This window comes from Nerophis ophidion, linkage group LG05 (assembly GCF_033978795.1).
Source record: "Nerophis ophidion isolate RoL-2023_Sa linkage group LG05, RoL_Noph_v1.0, whole genome shotgun sequence".
Classification (NCBI taxonomy): Eukaryota; Metazoa; Chordata; class Actinopteri; order Syngnathiformes; family Syngnathidae; genus Nerophis; species Nerophis ophidion.
This window is the reverse complement of record NC_084615.1, coordinates 67,656,183-67,665,204: the sequence shown is the minus strand read 5'-3', so window position 1 is coordinate 67,665,204 and position 9,022 is coordinate 67,656,183. Positions and strand designations below refer to the sequence as shown.

At 41.0% G+C, this 9,022-nt stretch overlaps 1 protein-coding gene across 6 annotated transcripts in view; it reads left to right on the top strand.

The window, feature by feature from the left end:
* syce3 (synaptonemal complex central element protein 3) overlaps nucleotides 1–9,022 on the top strand; it is an 89,357-nt gene that overhangs the window by 18,381 nt on the left and 61,954 nt on the right. The window lies entirely within an intron of this gene.

Genomic DNA, 9,022 nt, shown 5'->3' with positions numbered 1-9,022 from the left:
GAATCACAAGTGCCTCAAAGGGCTGCACAAACCACAACGACATCCTCGGTAGGGCCCACATAGGGGCAAGGAAAAACTCACCCCAGTGGGACGTCGACCATGATGACTATGAGAAACCCCCAACCCCCCCCCCCCCCCGGACACCACCCCAGGGGACCAAAAGCAATGGATGTCGAGTGGATCTAACATGAAATTGTGAAAGTCCAATCCATAGTGGATCTAACGTAACCGTGAAAATCAAGTCCAAAGTGGATCCAATATAGTAGCAGGAGTCCAAGCTGAGGCAAATCAGCAGCACAGAGATGTCCCCAACCGATACACAGGCGAGCGGTTCATCTTGGGTCCCGACTCTGGACGAGCGGTCCATCCTGGGTCCCGATTTTGGACAGCCAGTACTTCATCCATGGCCACCGGAGCGGACCTCCTCCACAAGGGAGAGGAGGACAGAGGAGAAAAACAAAAGAAACGGCAGATCAACTGGTTTAAAAAGGGTGTCTATTTAAAGGCTAGAGTATACAAATAAGTTTTAAGATGAGACTTAAATGCTTCTACTGAGGTGGCATCTCGAACTGTTACCGGGAAGGCATTCCAGAGTACTGGAGCCCGAATAGAAAACACTCTATAGCCCGCAGACTGTTTTTGGGCCCTGGGAATCACTAATAAGCCGAAATCCTTTGAACGCAGATTTCTTGCCGGCACATACAATCGGCAAAATTGTGTTAGATATAAATATAAACGGAATACAATGATTTGCAAATCCTTTTCAACCCATATTCAATTGAATACACTACAAAGACAAGATATTTGATCTTCAAACTCATAAACTTTATTTTTTATTTTTTTGCAAATAATATTTAGACTTAGAATTTCTTGGCTGCAACACGTGCCAAAATATTTGGGAAAGGTCATGTTCACCACTGTGTTACATCACCTTTTCTTTTAACAACACTCAATAAACGTTTGGGAACTGAGGAAACTAATTGTTGAAGCTTTGAAAGTGGAATTCTTTACCATTCTTGTTTTGTGTAGAGCTTCAGTCGTTCAACAGTTCGGGGTCTCCGCTGTCGTATTTTACGCTTCGTAATGCGCCACACATTTTTGATGGGGGACAAGTCTGGACTGCAGGCGGACCAGGAAAGTACCTGCACTCTTTTTTTACGAAGCCAAGCTGTTGTAACACGTGCTGAATGTGGCTTGGCATTGTCTTGCTGATGGGAGCATATGTTTTTCCAAAACCTGTATGTACCTTTCAGCATTAATGGTGCCTTCACAGATGTGTAAGTTACCCATGCCTTGGGCACTAATACACCGGCTTTTGAACTTTGCGTCGATAACAGTCTGGATGGTTCGCTTCCCCCTTGGTCCGGATGACACAATGTTGAATATTTCCAAAACAATTTGAAATGTGGACTCGTCAGACCACAGAACACTTTTCCACTTTGCCTCAGTCCATTTTAGATGATCTCGGGCCCATAGAAGTCGGTGGCGTTTCTGGACGTTATTCATAAATGGCTTTCGCTTTGCATAGTAGAGCTTTAACTTGCACTTACATATGTAGTGATGAACTGTATTTAGCGACAGTGGTTTTCTGAAGTGTTCCTGAGCCCATGTGGTGATATCCTTTAGAGATTGATGTCGGTGTTTGATACAGTGCCGTCTGAGGGATCAAAAGTCACGGTCATTCAATGTTGGTTTCCGGCCATGCCACTTACGTGGAGTGATTTCTCCAGATTCTCTGAACATTTTGATGATGTTATGGACCGTAGATGTTGAAATCCCTAAATTTCTTGCAATTACACTTTGAGAAACGTTGTTCTTAAACTGTTTGACTATTTGGTCACACAGTTGTGGACAAAGGGGTGTACCTCGCCCCATCCTTTCTTGTGAAAGACTGAGCAGTTTTTGGGAAGCTGTTTTATACCTAATCATGGCACCCACCTGTTCCCAATTAGCCTGCACACCTGTGGGATGTTCCAAATAAGTGTTTGATGACCATTCCTCAACTTTATCAGTATTTATTGCTACACTTCCCAACGTCTTTGTCACGTGTTGCTGGCATCAAATTCTAAAGTTAATGATTATTTGCAAAAAAAAAAAGTTCATCAGTTTGAACATCAAATATGTTGTCCTTGTAGCATATTCAACTAAATATGGGTTGAAAATGATTTGCAAATCATTGTATTCCGTTTATATTTACATCTAACACAATTTCCCAACTCATATGGAAACAGCGTTTGTACATGTCAGGTAGTGTGTGGCAGGAAGCCAAGATGATAGGCAGGTGGTTTATGGTTTAAAAACAAAAACATTTATTGATAAATCCAGCAAAGCTGAAATGGCAAAAGTCCCAAAAAAAAACCGAGTACAAGACTAGTCAAATCCAAAATGTATGTAGAAACAAAATAGACATTGTCAAAAAGTGTGGCAAAAAGGCCACAAAAAAGTTGCAACAAAGAAACCCCTACAACTAAAACTTACTTGTAGGGGTGTATCAATTGATTGATGTATCAATAGATCAATTTATATTCCCTAAATCAAAGAAAATGGATCTGTGCTCGGCTAGTTGGCCTTTCAGAAGATATATATTGATCTAACATTGATTAAAAAGGTAATTAATAGATTGTATTGATACCAGAAAAGAAAACATTGGCTTTAAGAACTTTAAGCTTTAAGTGTGGATCGTGAGATCGGTGCGGCATCTTCAGTAATGCGTACGCTGTATCAATCTGTTGTAGTGAAGAAGGAGCTGAGCCGGAAGGCAAAGCTCTCAATATACCGGTCGATCTACGTTCCCATCCTCACCTATGGTCATGAGCTTTTGGTTATGACGGAAAGGACAAGATCACAATTACAAGCGGCCGAAATGGGTTTCCTGGGAACGCCTCGGGATCCCCCGGGAGGGGCTGGACGAAGTGGCTGAAGAGAGGGAAGTCTAGGCTTCTCTGCTTAGGCTGCTGTCCCCGCGATGATGGATGGCTTTGAAAACAGCAGACTATACAAAGTCATTTTTAGCACTTTTTAAATAATTAAATTGTATGCGTTGCGAGAAAAGATCCAAGATTCCGCACCCCAGAGGATGACATCACAGAGTTGTCCAAGTCAACCTTTAAATCTTTTCCTACTTCTTGTGTAGAGATTGAAGGGCATACTCTGAAAACTTTTTTTTTCTTTTTCTTTTATGACTGGGTGACCTTAATAAAGCTGAGAAAGAGCAGCAATTTCAAACTTTGGGGATGGTGTGGCGCGGTTGGGAGAGTGGCCGTGCTAGCAACCTGAGAGTTCCTAGTTCAATCCCCACCGTCTACCAACCTAGTCACATCCTTTTGTGTCCTTAAGAAAGACACTTCACCCTTGCTCCTGATGGGTCGTGGTTATGGCCTTGCATGGCAGCTCCCTCCATCAGTGTGCAGAGGTGGTAGTAACGCGATACATTTACTGCGTTACATCTACTTGAGTAACTTTTGGGATGAATTGTACTTCTAAGAGTAGTTTTAATGCAACATACTTTTACTTTTACTTGAGTATATTTATAGAGAAGAAACGCTACTTTTACTCCGCTCCATTTATCTACATTCAGCTTGCTACTCGCTACTGATTTTTATTGATCTGTTAATGCACGCTTTGTTTGGTTTGGTTTGTCAGACAGACCTTCAAAGTAGGATCTATCACATGCCTGCGTTTCACCAATCAAATGCAATCACTGGTGACGTTTGGCTCCGTTTCACGAATCAAACAGAGCCAGATGGTGACACGATTAACAGCACACTTTTTTTTTTATAAACCTTAATCTATACATTTCAACATTTACTAACAGTTGAAAATAATAATCAAAGTACAAAAACAGTACAAAACAGTGTACAAAACAGCGCGAGAGGGTTGTAAATTCAAAGTAACTAAAATAGAATGCAAAAAATATATGCATATAAAATAAACAAAGTGCAAAGCCGTAGGCTCACTCAATCTCAGTAAATAACTTAAATTTGGAACACAGCATCATCGTTTTCACAGCTTTTTGGTTGTTAGAAGTAGAGTGTTTTAATGTCGAGTTCTAAAGCTTTTTTAAAGGCACAAAAAACAGGTCGGGTATTGAGAAACTTACATTTATGAATATAACATTTAGCCAATAGTATAATGAGGTTGCAAAGGTAAAATTCATTTTCACATTTTTTTTCAATACAGTGCAAAACCAAATATATATTATTTCATGTATATTATTTTTTAAGTTGCTTAAGAGATATTCCTGGCTTTGAATTTGTCCATTGCTATTTTTATGTTTTTGGGCAACAGGTTACTCATCAGTTACTCAGTACTTGAGTAGTTTTTTTCAAAACATACTTTTTACTTTTACTCAAGTAAATATTTGGGTGACTACTTACTTTTACTTGAGTAATACATCTCTAAAGTAACAGTACTCTTACTTGAGTGCAATATCTGGCTACTCTACCTACCTCTGTCAGTGTGTGAATGTGTGTGTAAATGTGAAATGCCGCTGCAGACAGGGCAACAGACGACAAAAAGCCGAAACAGAAGTCCTGCAGACGGGCTGAAGCTGAACATAGACTCTGTCCAGCGCATGCTTAGCCTAAGAAGGCTAACTCTTCCAGTAATAATACCGGCAAATATTCAGTATTTGGAAAAATAAGATGAATAGGAGGAACGGCTGCCCTTGTTAAACAAGCATGGTGCACAGACAATAAGATGATTTTAAACTCCCGCTCTGAAAATGTGGAATAGCTGACTTTGGAGTTAAAGCCATTTTATCTTCTCAGATATCTGCAGTGTATAATTATGTTGATTAAAGTTAAAGTATCAATGATTGTCACACATATACTAGATGTGGCGGAATTATTCGCTGCATTTGACCCATCATCCTTGATCACCCCCTGGGAGGTGAAGGGAGCTGTGAGCAGCAGCGGTGCTGCGCCCGGGAATCATTTATGGTGATTTTACCCCCAATTCCAACCCTTAATGCTGAGTGCTAAGCAGGGAGGTAATGGGTTCCATTTTTATAGTCTTTGGTATGACTCGGCCGGGATTTGAACTCACGACCTACCGATCTCAGGGCGGACATTGAGTACATCCCTTCGCTAAGGAGGAGTCTGCATGGAAGGAAACACGTGACATGATTAATGAGCAGGACAATATATATCCGTACGTTGCTGTTATTACCATGCGTGATTTTAACCACGGTAATGTACGGTATTTCCCTTTCTAGTAATAACATGAATATAGGAAACTTCACCGGCAGTGTCCAGTATCAAATTATTTTTTTCAACGCCCCACTATGGACTGGACTTTGACGATATTATGCTAGATCCATTCGACGTCCATTGCACCGGTCCCCCCAGAGAGGGGGTCCTCTCCAAAGTTTCTCATTGTCATCCCACTGGGTTGAGTTTTTCCTCGCTCTGATGTGGGATCTGAACCGAGGATGTCGTTGTGGCTTGTGCAGCCCTTTGAGACACATGTGATTTAGGGCAACATAAATAAACATTGATTGATTGACAGTCACAATGGTTACATGTTTTGGCTAAAAAGTTACTGAATCGATATCAACTCACTGAATTGTTTTGAGTCATTTCGTTCTATAAAAATATAGTCCCTTAATTGTATCGGCAACATCAAATTCTGAATCTTTTTTTATTTTTATTTTTAAAAACACTTAATTTTGGTCTTTATAATATGTATTAATTAGAGATGTCCGATATCCGATATTCCGATGTTGTCCAACTTGTAATTACTGATTACGATATCAACCGATATCGATATATACAGTTGTGGAATAAACACGTTATTATGCCTAATTTTGTTGTGATGCCCCATTGGATGCATTAAACAGAGGAAATAGGTTTTTCAAAATAAATCAACTGAACTTATGGAAAAAAATGCCAACATGGCACTGCCATATTTATTATTGAAGTCACAAAGTGCATTATTTTTTTTAACATGCCTCAAAACAGGAGCTTGGAATTTGGGACATGCTCTCCCTGAGAGAGCATGAGGAGGTTGAGGTGGGTGTGGTTGGGCGGTCGTGGGGTTGAATGGGGAGGGAGGGGGGGTAGCGGAGGTGTATATTGTAGCGTCCTGGAAGAGTTAGTGCTGCAAGGGTTTCCGGTCTATTTGTTCTGTTGTGTTTATGTTGTGTTACGGTGAGGATGTTTTCCCAATATGTGTTTGTCATTCTCGTTTGGTGTGGGTTCACAGTGTGGCGCATATTTGTAACAGTGTTAAAGTTGTTTATACAGCCACCCTCAGTGTGACCTGTATAGCTGTTGACCAAGTCCATCAATCAATTTTCTACCGCTTATTCCCTGTGAGGTCGCGGGGGGTGCTGGTGCCTATCTCAGCTACAATCGGGCGGAAGGCGGTTTACACCTTGGACAAGTCGCCACCTCATCGCAGCTGTTGACCAAGTATGCCTTGTATTCATGCAACTGCTCTATACTTCTCCCTATGTCCGTGTACCACTCCGTACAGCTGCGTTTTAAAAAGTCATACATTTTACTTTTTGAAACCGTTACCGATAATTTCCAATATTACATTATAAAGCATTTATCGGCTGATAATATCAGACAGCCGATATTATCGGACATCTCTAGTAATAATGCTTCTTTGGTAAAACAAACATTGCATTGATATTGCTTTCTAGACCTGTTTGGAAGCCATCTTTTTGTTCCCTTTCCAAACAGCTCATTTTGTTAGATGCAAATTAACCCCTCCTCACCACGCCCCCTCATGCTGAGTCAGCATTCACAGAAATGTTTTGTAGGCTTTTTTTTTTAGCTTTCTTGCTTTTAGTGTGCACTTTGGACATTGAGGCACCAGCTATCTGTTTTGGGTGACTTTCACCACAAAACAACATCCTAGATCAGTCCTACCACGTCCGGCCCGCCAAAGCTTTTCATTTGGCCGGCCGAACATCACCCAAACAGGCTTGATAAAACCATGTAAACTAGGGTTGCTCTTGTATGCAGTACTCCCGCCTCCCCACAGGGGGAAACAGCGCAGCATATGTGTCACAATGGGGCAGCAGTGGGTTGAGTTTGAAAGATGGTGTGAAGTTAGACAGGACCTCTTATGATTTTATTTGACATTTAATACACTTCTTTGTGGCCTAGATAATATTTACTGGATATGTTTAAAGGGGAACATTATCACCAAACCTATGCAAGCGTCAATATATACCTTGATGTTGCAGAAAAAAGACCATGTATTTTTTTAACCAATTTCCGAACTCTAAATGGGTGAATTTTGGCAAATTAAACGCCTTTCTCTTTATCGGTCTTTTAGCGATGACGTCAGAACGTGACGTCACCGAGGTAACACACCCGCCATATTCATTTTCACATTACAAACACCGGGTCTCAGCTCTGTTATTTTCCGTTTTTTTCGACTATTTTTTGGAACCTTGGAGACATCATGCCTCGTCGGTGTGTTGTCGGAGGGTGTAACAACACTAACAGGGAGGGATTCAAGTTGCACCACTGGCAAGAAATCTGCCGCCAGACCCCCATTGAATGTACCAGAGTGTCTTCACATTTGACCGGCAATGCTAAGACAGACATGGCACAGAGATGTATGGATAACCTGCAGATGCATTTGCAACGATTAAGTCAATGAAATCACAAAGGTGAGTTTTGTTGATGTTGTTGACTTGTGTGTTAATCAGACATATTTGGTCACGGCATGACTACCAGCTAATCGATGCTAACATGCTATTTACGCTAGCTGTATGTACATTTGAAACTAGATACCCACATTTAATGCGAAACAAACACTTACCAATCGACGGATTTAAGTTGCTCCAGTGTCACAAGATGTGAAAGTCCTGATCGTTTGGTCTGCACATTTTACCGGCGATGCTAATAAGGCAGCCATGCTATGGGCCACTTCATTAGGTACACCCACGCTATGGCCAAATAGCATCAATAGCTATTCGCTCAATAGCTTCAATTTCTTCTTCAATTTCGTTTTCGCTATCTGCCTCCATACTCCGACCATCTGTTTCAATACATGCTTAATCTGTTGAATCGCTTAAGCCGCTGAAATCCGAGTCTGAATCCGAGCTAATGTCGCTATATCTTGCTGTGGTAACCGCCGTGTTGTTTGTATTGGCAGCCCTGTATGACGTCACAGGGAAATGGATAGTGGTTTCGAAGATAGCGAAAATAAGGCATTTTAAAGCTTTATTTAGGGATATTCCGGGACCAGTAAAATTTTGAAAAAAAATAAAAAAAATACAACAAGTCACTGGGAACTGATTTTTATTGTTTTTAACCCTTTTGAAATTGTGATAATGTTCCCCTTTAAGTGTAGATTTCGCAAAAAAAATTGCTCCACTGTCACGTTTATAAACTGTTTTTTGAGTATTTCTGGAGGCGTTCCCAGATTGCAAATGAAACCACGCCCACCCTCTCCAAAAGTATAAATGTGTCTTTTGAAAATGCACACTGCTAAACAAATGTAATTTTCCCTCAGGGATCAATAAAGTACTATCTAATGTAATACATCTTGAAGAGGAACATCACCACTATTTTTTGTCATGATCCGTTGCTGGAATCATGTTCTGTTTGGTTTTGGACTCCCTCAATTCCTGTTTTGTGCACCCCTGGGTTTGTTTTGGTTGCCATGGGTGCAAATTGGTATCGCCTGCCTCTGATTAGTGTCCGGGATGCTCACCTGCTGCTGGGCACTAATCAGAGAGTTATTTATTCACGTTGCTCGCCACACACTGTCTGGCTTCAGTCTGCAACAGTTTATTTATTCCTGTTTCGTGATTAATGATTCCTGTGCTAGGTTTCATCCTTAGCTTCCTGGTGCGATTGCCATGCATCCCTTTTGTTTGTTTCCTGCATGTTTGTACGAATTATGACAAATAAATCATATCATACCTTCACGCTTTGTCCGGAGTTGTCCGTCTGCATCCTGGGATGCAGAACGACCCCGCAGAAACATGCAACCCCGACGTGACAATTTTGTTCCAAACACGGTGAAAATAGACGTCATGAACAAGATATAAATT